The 13,986-nt window shown below is 36.1% G+C and overlaps 1 pseudogene; it reads left to right on the top strand.

Moving 5' to 3' along the window:
• The first annotated feature begins 516 nt into the window (after window positions 1–516).
• On the top strand, window positions 517–10,660 carry LOC127857423 (discoidin domain-containing receptor 2-like; annotated as a pseudogene).
• Window positions 10,661–13,986: the final 3,326 nt, after the last annotated feature.

The raw sequence follows: 13,986 nt of genomic DNA, 5'->3' as shown, positions 1-13,986 counted from the left end.
TGTTCACCATCATTGGATGGTGTGTCGCGCGAAATAATTACGTCGATATCTCCAAGGTCAAGGTCACACTTTGAGTTAAAAGGTCAAAATTGGCAATAAATGACCTTGTCTGGGCCATAACTATGTCATTCATTGTGAGATTTTACAATTATTTGGCACATTTGTTCACCATCATGGGACGGTGTGTCGCACGAAAGAATCACGTCAATATCTCCAATGTCAAGGTCACCACAACTTAAAATAGATTTATTTTGAAATAAACTTACAAAGGGGGTTAATTTTGTTTGTTCATTTCAAAAGTTCAGTTTGAGTTGTCTCCCTTAATCAGATTTTTTTTCACAATGAAAACCTGGTTTTGTGACAATTTTGTCCCTTGTTTTATTTTTGAAATACCGTCCAACTATCCCACCCAAGAATCCCCCCACACCCCCACACTATGAACCCCTCTCCACTCCTCCCCTCCCTCCTTTGTGATTGAAATTGAGATATGTCCCTACACCTTTAAAAAGAAAATAGATGAGCAGTCTGCACCCGCAATGTCACCAAGTCAGCCCTGATGACTTTCCGCAGGCACGCAAGCAGAACAACCTAGACAAGCCACCCCCACAGTATGACGCCCTCTACGCTGCAGCAGACATTATCAGCAACCAGGTCCTCAATATACCCTCCCTACAGGCAAGTTAATGCATCAGAAGTTTCTCAGATTTATAACTTGACATATATGGACAATATATATCACAAGTTAAAATCTTGATCACAATTGTCCTAAAACTAGGTCAATAGGTCAAATCTTGCAACCACTTTAGAGGCCATATAAATGACTCAATTTTCCTGAAACTCTGTCAGAATGTTAATTTGGACAATTATTAGGTCAAATGTGTATCTAGGTCTTGTGCATTTAACCCATTAATGCCTAGCGTCTAGAAAAAAGGCCTTGGCAAACAGCAAACAGCCTAGACTCAGATGAGATGCCGCATTATGCGGCATCTCATCAGGGTCTGCGCTGTTTGCTTAGAGGAATTTCTGTAAGAAATATTCTAAAAATAGAAATAAATGTACCAGACATCCCTAATTTTGGAAATAAATTGATCCAATTTAGAAGGATAGGAAAGTCCACTAGGCATAAATGGGTTAAACAAGGTAAATAAGTCAAATCTTAGAAAACCTTGCTGCCACTCTAGAGGCCACATTGATGACTCAATCTTGATGAAACTTGTTACAATTTATTTTTTTATAATATCTTTGCCGAGATTGCTTGTTGGTCTAAATACTATGTCATCTGGTCAAATCTTATGAAAATCTTGCTACCACACTAGAGGCCATAGAATGTCTTATCTTGCCAGTATATTTGCTGGGTTGGAGTCTGCGTCATTTGCTTTTAAAATCTAGGTCACTAGGTCAAATCAAAGAAAACCTCATTACCTCTCTAATCATTAATTCAGCTTTAGTATTATGTGAGACAAGTCTTATAAATATTTAGTATATTAGTATGATTTATTGTTCTTTAATATAACATCCATGTGGGATCGTATTTTTCTTCACATATTATACAAATATACAAAGTATACCTTTCTACAGAATAACACGCCTCTTTAACTCTAACCTGCATGTATTTCCTTTAATTTGACAGGGGTGTGAGTGGCAACAATGTATATGCTGTTCCCAATGCGGAGCTGCTTCTCAGCATTGAAGTTTCCGTCAGCGAATTCCCACACGGGAATCTGCGCTTTATTGAGGTGTTGGGACAGGGCCAGTTTGGAGAGGTAGGCAGGGGGTAACACCCTGTGTTTGTTAAGGGAGAGCAATCTTAATGTGTGTGTTAGGAGAGAGAGATTATGAGTAAAGAACTGTCATATCTTTATAACCGGACTTCAAAATCCTAACAATATGTGATGCGCTCTTCTTGTATATTCGCAATTGACTATCATATAAATTTAAACAAAAACAGATATAAAAGAGACAATCATTGCGTAATATTATTGATTTAGTATTGGCATTATTAAATATTAGCTACATGCCAGTTAAATACCTTAGATGGGCAAATAATTTTGCAAAAACAGACACAAACTAATTACTGCTAATAAATTTTAATTCAATGTCTCCGTAAATGTATAAAATGTACAATACTTGGGTTATGTAGTTTCCTTTACAAAAAAAACATTTCAATATTCATCTACAACCCTGTAAAACGTATCTATCCATACCCATGTAGGATCACCTGTGTGTTACATGTAATTATCAATCTATTCCCATGTAGGTTCACCTGTGTGAAAACTTATCACTCCATTCCCATGTAGGTTCCCTGTGTGATAACTTATAAATCCATTCCCATGTAGGTTCACCTGTGTGATAACTTATCAATACATATCCTGGTAGGTTCACCTGTGTGATAACTTATCAATCCATTCCCATGTAGGTTCACCTGTGTGATAACTTATCAATACATTTCCTGGTAGGTTCCCTGTGTGATAACTTATAAATCCATTCCCATGTAGGTGTGACCTGTGTGATAACTTATCAATACATTTCCTGGTAGGTTCCCTGTGTGATAACTTATAAATCCATTCCCATGTAGGTTCACCTGTGTGATAACTTATCAATCCATTCCCTGGTAGGTTCACCTGTGTGATAACTTATCAATCCATTCCCATGTAGGTTCACCTGTTTGATAACTTATCAATCCATTCCCATGTAGGTTCACCTGTGTGATAACTTATCAATCCATTCCCATGTAGGTTCACCTGTGCGATAACTTATCACTCATTCCCATGTAGGTTCACCTGTGTGATAACTTATCACTCATTCCCATGTAGGTTCACCTGTGTGATAACTTATCAATCCATTCCCATGTAGGTTCACCTGTGTGATAACTTATCACTTAATTCCCTGGTAGGTTCACATGTTTGATAACTTATCAATCCATTCCCATGTAGGTTCACCTGTGTGATAACTTATCAATCCATTCCTATGTAGGTTCACCTGTGTGATAACTTATCACTTCATTCCCATGTAGGTTCACCTGTGTGATAACTTATCAATCCATTCACATTTATGTTCACCTATGTGATGCAGTGAACATGAGTCACTTTGTTGAGGAGGACTTCATAATGAACCGCACACTGTCCAGACCGTGCCTGTTGGCTGTGAAAATACTCAGAACCAACGAAGAGGACAGAGCCAGGTTGGTAGGCACACAGTCATCTTGGGGTGGGGAGGGGACAGAGCCATGTTGGTTGGCCCACCTTAAAATGTTCATTATTTTTTATTTAGAAACAACTGAGTTGATCAAAACATTAACAAGCCGACTTACTTAAATATAAAAAGGAACATGATATAGAATCCTTGCAAAATATTTTAGCTGATGTATTTTATTTTGCCATAAAAACAAATAATTAAAGTATTTGCAAAAACAAACCAACAAGAAACCGTCGGAGACGGGTGATGCTCCCCAAAGTTTTTTTTTGTCGCAATATTGCTCTATATGTTCAAATAAAGGAAACGTCTTGAGGGGCATAACTTTGGACAAAATAATACGATAGATGATTTAGCAACTTAAAAATTTCAAAGGGCCATAACACTCTAAATAAATCATCTAACCAGAACCCACAAATAACATGCCCATCTCCTCAAGGTAGGTTAAGCTTCCCATAAAGCTTAATTGAATTCCAGTCATTAGTTGTCTGAGAAATTGCCCGGACAAGAATTGCACTATATGTAAAGTTATGGAAAATTTCAAAGGGCCATAATTCTGTGAAAAATCATTGGACCATAACTGGCTGATAATATGCACATCTCCTCTTAGTAGTGAAGCTTCCCATAAAGTTTCATTGAATTCCAGTCATTAGTTGCTAGAAATCGCCCTGACAAGAATTGCACAATATGTACAGTAAATGGAAAATTTCAAAGGGCCATTAGTCTGTGAAAACTCATCGGACCATAACTGGCTGTATTATGCACATCTCCTTTTGGTAGTGAAGCTTCCCATAAAGTTTCAATGAATTCCAGTCATTAGTTGCTGAGAAATAGCCTGGACAAGAATTGCACTATATGTACAGTTATGGAAAATTTCAAAAGGTCATAACTCTGTGAAAAATCATCCGACTAGAACCCGCTGATAATATGCACCATGTCCTCTTAGTAGTGAAGCTTCCCATAAATTTTTCATTGAATTCCGGCTCATTAGTTGCTGAGAAATAGCCCGGACAAATATTGCACTATATGTACAGTTAATGGAAAGTTTCAAAGGGCCATAACTCTGTGAAAACTCATCCGTCCAGAACTGGCTGATAATATGCACATCTCCTTTTGGTAGTGAAGCTTTCCATAAAGTTTAATTGAATTCCGGCATTAATTGCTGACAAATAGCCCGGACAAAAATTGTGCACGGACGGATGGACACAACGCAACGGACAGACGAAGTGGCGACTATAATTTTTTGGGGGGAGCATAAAAATTAATGACAGTTTTACTTTATATCTGGCTGTTAAAAAACTCCTAGCGGCTACCTATTGGTCTAATTGCACGTGCATAAAGTGGTCATCCCAGGTTAGCCTTGCAGTCCATACAAGCTAATCAGGGACAACACTTTCCCACTAACCTGGATATTGGTATATAAGAGACTTCCTTTATATGTTTATTTGGCTCATATGTTAATTTGGTTCAAATGTTTATTTGGCTCACTTGTTTATTCGGCTTATATTTTATTTGGCTCATATGTTAATTTGGTTCACATGTTTATTTGGCTCACTTGTTTATTCGCTCATATGTTATTCAGCTCATATGTTTATTCTTCCCATATTTATTTGGCTCATATGTTATTCGGCCCATATGTTCTTCTGTGATTTACAGGGCAGACTTTCTGAAGGAGATCAAGATAATGGTCCCAACTAAGGGACCCCAACATCATGCGTGTTCTGGGCGTGTGTACGGGGGAGGAGCCACTGTGTATGATAGTAGAGTACATTAAGTATGGAGACCGTCAACCAGTTCCTGCTGGACCATGTGCTGGAGACGCCCTCAGCGCAGCTGTCAATGCTTAAATACTCAGGTGAGTCATTGAGACGCCCTCCATGCAGGCTATCAATGCTAAAATATTCAGGTGAGTCATTGAGACGCTCTTCGCGCAAGCTATCAACACTAAAATACTCCTGTGAGTCACGGACTGGAGTTGTTTAATAGACTACCCTTATAATCACGTCAACCCACATAGAACTAAATCAATCCATTTATATTAAAAGCAATACTCTTATAATTCTCTATATTCAATCAACGCACTTATATCAAGTCAATCCACTATGTCTTACACCATTCACTATAATCAACTACTATTGAAATCAATACACTTGTTATCAAACCAATCCACCATAGTCAAACCACTGAGAGTAATTAACCGTTTTCCACTCAGAAGCAAAGTAAACAATGGCTTCTGCAAACCCAACATAAAACCAGAACAGCCTGCGAGTAATTCGCAGTCTGTTCAGGTTTATTCTGTTTGCTTTCATCAGTATCTTATGGTGAAGCCAATTTAAACTTTAATATATTAAGAAAGGACTTAACTTTGAAGTTGATTTTCTAAAGGACTTTAAATGCGTAAAAACTGCTTTATGAGGGGTAAAGGGTTAAGTTGTTTTGCTGTTGTATGACACTTTGTTTCTACAGAGTCTTCAGATCAATGACATCATATTATTAAACAATTATTACACATTTAACATCTTTTTATGCACTTTCTGAGTATTTGAACTCGCCAGATCACACTTGTGGTCAGTCTATTTCTAGCATTGTTCATCGTATGTCCTGAATGTTGTTGGCACTTTAGTGGTTGCATTTTATATCTTGATAAAACTCGGTCATAAAATCTATCTTGATAACATCTAGAACAAATTCAAATCTGGGTCATGTGCATCCAAAAACTTAGTAACCATGTGAAATCTTAGAAAAACTTTATAACCCTTTAGAAGCAACCTCACTGAAACTTATCAAAGTATGAGTCTGGGTCACATGTATAAAACAATTTGGCCACTTGGTGTAATCATTGAAAACTCATACTACCACTCAAGAAGCCACATTTCAGGCTTAATCTTGACTTAGCATAATCAAAATGTTTATCTTGACAATATTTACGCCATGATTGAATTTAAGTCAAGAGGGGTTCTAAAACCAGGTCACCATTACAAGTCTTCAACAATTGGTCCTAGTTGAACTTTGCACTTCAGGGCAATTATTGCCCTCTTGTTTGTTACAAAGATGCTTTTGTTCAGAATTTAATTTCCAATACATGTATTGTTATTACATACCATAAAATATATCACACAATATTGTTAGTTCAAACCATATATTGCACATTTTAGTTACGGGTGCCTGATTTACGTGGCGTCCCAAATTGCCTCTGGCATGTAGTACCTCGAGTCTCTGAACATGGTGCATCGTGACCAACTGCCTTGTTGGCATGAACTTCTTGATCAAGATTTCACACTTTAAGATGAGTCGGATTTTGTACAGTGCTGACTATTACAAGATAGAGGGACGAGCTGTGCTTCCGATAAGATGGATGGCCTAGGAGTCTATACTACTGGTAAAGTGGCGTCAAATCTTAGAAGAGACTCACATGATTTACCCAAGTTTTGTGGGAGAACTTATTGATAAATTTATTGAGTTTTGAAATACAAATGTTTCATATAGTTTCAAATTTGAGTGAATTCAATGTGTACATGTCACTGGTAAATAACAGAGGAACATGAATAAAATGTTACAAAAAAGGGATTTGAAAGTAATGCGCAAATAAAATTGTTCATTCAAATTCTAAATTGAAATCAGAAAATAATTCTTCAGATTGTGTTTAACTTTTTGATTAAGACAGGTAAACTCAACTGGGAAATAAACTGTGTAGGGCCCTCCAAAAATACTAAAATTGTGTTCTAGAAACTTACAGTATGAAATTAATTAAAATCTTTTAATATTAAACATCTTTCAAGCACATTCATTTAAAGTACATATTTCTTCTATTACACTGAATGGTTGTACAGCTTAATTTTTTTCCACACTGAAAAATGACAACTCGCGGGAATTAAGTATTTAGGGAAAAATACATAAACATTTACAAGATAGCTTACCTTCTTTGGTATATATTTAAGGGCAAGTTTACGACAAAGTCAGATGTCTGGTCATTTGGAGTGAGGCTTTGGGAAATATTGACTTTTGCCCGTGATCAGCCATATCATAATCTAAGTGATGATCAAGTGATTGCCAATGCGGAACATTTCTACAGAAGTGACGGACAGCAGATGCTTCTACCACAGCCCATCGTGTGCTCCTTTGAGATTTATGACATGATGGTCGAATGTTGGAACTGCTCCGACTGTGAGCGACCCACATTCAAAGACATTCACATGTTCTTGTTACGAAAGAACATGGGATACAATCCAAAGGATGAAAAGTTGAACCAATTAAAAGTTCCAGTGTGTTAGCTATGGATAACATATACAGAAATTCAATTGTGACAGCCAAGCTGTTGACTCGATCAATTCTCTGCCAATAATTGGAAGCAAAATTTAGTGTTGTGAGAAAAGCACTCATTTCACATAGTGCTCTTTCTTTGTAAACAATAATGTCAAAGGTTAAAACTAAGGAGATCCAAGTGATAGTAACATAAGAGCACATGGCTTGGTCCTGGTGTTTTAACCTATTATTAAAAGAAAGCCTGAAGTCTTCATCATTTCTGTTAGTGTGCCATTGTGCTATTGATTAAAAAACGTCTCAGTCTACAACTAGAGTAAATGATATCTTTCTGAAGTGCTAACCATTATATTATTATATGTCCTGTTTATATTTTTAAATGTTTTGAAAAACACTTCAGTGTTTGAAATAAAATCAACAAATACTTCTGTTAATAAAAGTTAGAATAAACGCATCTATTTATTAAAGGTCCATGCTGTCCATTGCCGGTATAAATCTGAATACAGTGTATAAAAATATGTATTAAAAAAAAAGAATAACATGCAGATATTATACGTATTAATAGATTACAGTTGTATATAGGCAGACTGCATTTGTAACATTAGTACATGCAGGTGTTACAAGATGGTCAAGTTGATAAAAGTGCAATGTGTTCCATGTTTATGTCAGAATAGTATTTGTGTGATACATTATGCTCAGAATACTTTAACATCTGATAGCTTGTTTAATGTTCATATCCAGCAATGTCTTATGATAACTTTATCATTCTTTGTATTCTTTATAACATTGTTTTACATTTGTGTATCAGTGTAAAGAATCAAATTGCTATCATGTAATTATTTGTTACAAGTTGTTAGTGCCGTTTTTGTATTGTTGTTGTTTATTTTATGTATACCCATAATTGTTCTGAAAAAGTTTTCATGTATAGACCTTCACAATGTTTGGAGCTGCTTCATGCGAAAATGGGTCTTATTACACAGCTCCAGACCAGTCTGACCATTCACTCAGTCAGGTCAGGAGCTACCCTGTCTGCTAATGAAACCACCAAATCTTGCCTGACTTTATAGCAGACAGGGTGGATTCTAATCAGACTGGGCATATGCGCAGGCTGGTTTTGTGCTATGTTGGCAGCATATGGCATAAGATCCATTTTTGCATGTTGCTTGTAATTTTATGCTTGCTTGTTGATATTCTCACTCATTACTAAACAGTGTACACTTTATTGAATACGTCATTCCCAATTGACTTCTTTTTGTTCAGTGTCCTTAACAGAATCATACTACGCCATATGGTTGTTACATGGACACATTAACACGTTGGTTTATACATTTCCTTCTGATCATGAAATCCAGTCAATGTATACAAATTATGTGTACAGCTATGAGTGCTGCTGCTGATTTTTCTTACACGATAAAGCTGTAACCAGAGTCTGTTTATTCGGTAAACAGAACATATTTATTTATTTTATATACTCATAGTGGTATCTGACAATACTAAAAAAGGTTAAAGAACATTTAAATGATTGCAGGAAAATATTTGATTTACTTATTTTATATTACTATGTCTGCATGTCAGCATGATATGTTTACTTAAAAAAAAGATAAATATAACATCCTCCACATAAATATAACAGCATCCACATAAATATAACAGCATCCACAGTATTAATACAGTGGGAGGTATGTTGATTTTCTGCCATTTACTCCTCAATTATCTCACTTAAAGGGCTGCAATTATGTTTTATATCAAGTGTTGTAATTATTGTGGTATATTTTGTATTTCTTGTTGTTGTGCAAATTGGGAAGAATTACATTTCAAAATGTATTCTTTTTTATACCGTATCTTTAGTATACAACGGGCTAACTCCATTAATGTGCATGTGAGTTTAGTTCTTTTTAAAGCGCCTTAATCACCTTATTACCTCCCTTGGCCACATCATGATATCTTGGAGTGATCTCTTTTTTCTGTTTGTTCATTCCTGCGTAATATCAACAATTTGTGAATAATTGGACTTTTTTGCCTTTGGGGCCCAGAAAAAGTATCGGGATGAATTCAAGCTATTGTTGAAGAATGATGTCATTTCATCTAAAATTGCATGCCTTCCTAGGAACATCACTAACAAACTGCATTTTGTAGAAAATACTTTACTTTAAACTGCTACACATTGTGATGCTTCTTTGCAATAGATGGATTCAATTGCAGGCTTTTTTAAATTTGACTTAATTTTTTTATATTAAAAAGGCTTAGCCCTTTGCTGCATACATGCTGTGCTTGCATTTTTTCATTATTTGCAAGTTTGCACGTGTGAGTTCCAGTAAGAATAGAACACATGCAGTGTGTTATTATTGATGTATGTGGTCAGCTTACTTTCATCACCGTGCTGGTACACAGTTTGTGTTGTAATTTACGTGCCATTCTCTTCATGAACCCATTTATGCCTAGTGGACTATCCCATCCTTCTAAATTGGATCAATTTATTTCCAAATTAGTACATTTATTTCTATATTTAGAATATTTCTTACAGAAATTCCTTTAAGCAAACAGCGCAGACCCTGATGAGACGCCGCATTATGCAGCATCTCATCTGGGTCTACGCTGTTTGCCAAGGCTTTTTATGCCCCCCTTCGAAGAAGAGTGGGTATATTGCTTTGCACATGTCGGTCGGTCAGTCTGTCGGTCCGTCCACCAGGTGGTTTCTCGATGATAACTCAAGAACGCTTGGGCCTAGGATCATGAAACGTCATAGGTACATTGATCATGACTCACAGATGACCCTTATTGATTTTGAGGTCACTAGGTCAAAGGTCAAGGTCACGGTGACCCGAAATAGTAAAATTGTTTCCGGATGATAACTCAAGAACGCATACGCCTAGGATCATGAAACTTCATAGGTAGATTGATCATGACTCGCAAATGACCCCTATTGATTTTGAGGTCACTAGGTCAAAGGTCAAGGTCACGGTGACCCAAAATAGTAAAATGGTTTTCGGATGATAACTCAAGAACGATTGTATATTTATAGTAATGCTTTTCACACTTATCTTTATATTATATTTACACTGGAAATAATGACCTCATAATGTAGCCCAGGGTGGAAGAATGAAGCTAACAGCTCAACATAACAAAGTGGTGCCGGGTGTATTCTACATCAGCCATTAACCCCTTTACCACTTAGATACGTATTTTGACGCATTTGTAGTCTCTTAGAAAGTTTCAATTTAATTTATGAACCTTTTCTTACTAGATTCACGTTTTAAGGCTTCATTTCCAACCCCTAGATACTGGTGAGCAAGCTGTTCTGGGTTTTTGCTGTTTGCACATGGCCATTTTCACTTTGCTTCTGAGTGGGAAAGGGTTAACATAGCAATTAACAGGAATTGTAAGTTATTCACATTTAATCTTGCAATGAAACAAAAAGATCATACAAATATATTATATTATCATTCAACAGTATTTAGAAGATGCTAAAAATTCAGATATTTTTGATAATCAGATATTGTGAATCAATATATCAGTGGGTACTCGGGATGCATTTGCCAACAAAAATCACATTATATGGATTCTAAAGACTGGGACTTGAAACTTGTGTTTACAATTGCACTTTTATAACTTGTATATAAAACGGTACAACTTTTATAACTTGTATATCAAACGGTACAACTTTGTGCTCTGCTTTATATTTTTTTAATTCACAATTTGGAACTACAAAAATCATAAAACATAACAGTGAAACCAGAATATGGCATGCAGTGAGCATTCTACATAGTATACCATGCATACATGATTTATTAGTCATTACTTGAAACTAGTAAATATTTACTTTTTTGTTCTTCATTTTCAGATAATTCACAGTTCCTAAGAATACTGTCAAAAAGTCAAACAAATGTTATAAGCATAAAGGTATATTTTTTCCAATGAATTTCCTCCAGTACAGAAGGGAAAAATTAAGATAATGATTAAAGCTTTATAACCTTAAATCAAAATGCTAATTGCAAAATGTTAGTAATTGCAGTCGCAAAAATAATACAACTTACACAAAACATACAATTTCACACAAAAATGTTAATTATAAACAAATTGATGAAAAAGTCTAACGAAATAAAAATATCACAGTTATGCGGTTGTTCAATAGTCGAGTTAACGATGGAATTCCGAAAATCATGTTTTGGGTAGCCACAAACCATTGGAAACCATTTAGGCCATAGAGTCTGCAATATTTAAAACAGTTCATCCTGCTCTGTAAAATGGGGCTTAGACATGTGCATAAAAAATCCAATATCAGCCTGTGCAGTCCACACATGCCAATCAGCCTTTGCAGTCTACACATGCCAATCAGCCTGTGCAGTCCACACATGCCAATCAGTCTGTGCAGTCCACACATGCCAATCAGCCTGTGCAGTCCACACATGCCAATCAGCCTGTGCAGTCCACACATGCCAATCAGCCTGTGCAGTCTACACATGCCATCAGCCTGTGCAGTCCACAATGCCAATAACTTGTATATAAAGGGACACTAATCTGGATGACACTGCCCATATACATGAAAGCCCAGTCTGGGATGAACTGCCCATATACATAAGCCCAGTTACACTGGATACATTGCCCATATCTGGGATGTAGCCCCCCGCTAATCTGGGATGACACTGGCCATATACATTAAGCCCAGCTAATCTGGGATAACAATGCCCATATACATTAAGCCCAGCTAATCTGGGATGACACTGCCCATATACATTAAGCCCAGCTAATCTGGGATGACACTGCCCATATACATTAAGCCCAGCTAATCTGGGATGACACTGTCCATATACATTAAGCCCAGCTAATCTGGGATGACACTGTCCATATACATTAAGCCCAGCTAATCTGGGATGACACTGCCCATATACATTAAGCCCAGCTAATCTGGGATGACACTGCCCATATACATTAAGCCCAGCTAATCTGGGATGACACTGTCCATATACATTAAGCCCAGCTAATCTGGGATGACACTGCCCATATACATTAAGTCCAGCTTTCCCAGAGTAAGTCTCACATTACTGTGTCTTTAAAATAATTGAGCCTTTGTATGCCTTAAGAGCTATAAGTGATGGAAAACCAAACACGAAGGTCTATGTTGTCCACAGGAATGTGCTAAACATGGCAACGCCCTTCTTCCTGAAAGAAATTTAAGCAGACAGTTCATCTACTAATTGCACATTGACAGATGAAAGAAAATTGTAGTCAACCCTTTACCCCTTAGATACGTATTTTTATGTATTTGTAGTCCGTTAGAAAGTTATATTTGATTAAAAACCTTTCTTACCATATTCAAGTTTTAAAGGCATCATTAATAACCCTTAGATACTGATGAGCAGCGAACAGTATAAAACCTGAACAGTCTGCGAGTTACTTGCAGGCTGTTCTAGTTAATTGCTGTTTGCACATAGCCATTTTCACTTTGCTTCTGAGTGGGCAAGGGTTAATTTATCCAATCAGCAACACAAATGAAGACCATTTACAGCTGCCACCGGAAAAACACTAAAGCAGTAAAGCTGTATCGATACTATTAACTTTATTAAAATAGTAAGAATTAGTGCTAAGTGTTCAGAACCTTTATTTCCAGTGTGTGTATCATGTTTTTCAGAAATGTTGTATTTTAAACAGCAAACAACCAGCAGATCGAACACAATGTTCCTGGTATGGCTTTAGTCAACAACAAACTGTAAAATAATTCATATTTGCCAGCAGGAAAGTTCATGTTTGGTTTTTTAATTTGACATTATCATGTCAATTTATTGATTTCTGATTCTGGCAAGAAAACAAGAAATTTGCGTAGATAATTATATGATGTGATTAGATATGTGAGGAGAGGCAGTATCTTTCCAGAGGTGGGCCCTGTTTACTACATGCCAATTAAGTAGTCAATTGTGATAAGATGATAGTAAGTAGCCTTGTTAATTGCATGCAATTAAGTAGGACACATGTCATGGCCTTGTTTATAACATTGATTGTCTTCGATCTGCTGGTTGTTTGCTGTTTAAAATACAACATTTCTGAAAAACATGATAAAAAAGTGGACATGTCCCTTTGAAGTCATGAAGACCTAAACCCAAAGTTTTCCGTCATTGATTGTACAAGATTATTAGGTTGTATCGCAATGAAACGCATTTGTTAAATTCCATGTATTAAACATTTGTTTTAACAAGAATCGCTGCCAAATTACAATTTCATTTCTTATCAATAAAATTATTTTTAAGAAGCTAACTCGACAAATTTCACATGGTTAAGACATTTAAAAAGGAGATTTTTGCATTGTAATTCATATACAATGTATTCGAATTATAAATAACAACTATTATTATATACAGAATGTCAATATACTATTTATGTTAAGATTTGCATGCTATTTCAGTATTTAAATTACTTAATGAACTATAATTATTATTATTTTAAGATATTGTTGTTACAAGAATTCATGTGCTGGTGTATCTTGGCATTGTAATTTCGAAACAAAAAAAACATGAAACGCAGCTTGTCTTCGTGTTAATA

Source organism: Dreissena polymorpha, chromosome 14 (genome assembly GCF_020536995.1).
Source record: "Dreissena polymorpha isolate Duluth1 chromosome 14, UMN_Dpol_1.0, whole genome shotgun sequence".
Lineage (NCBI taxonomy): Eukaryota > Metazoa > Mollusca > Bivalvia > Myida > Dreissenidae > Dreissena > Dreissena polymorpha.
The sequence above is the reverse complement of the archived record's forward strand: the minus strand, read 5'-3'. Positions and strand labels throughout refer to the sequence as shown.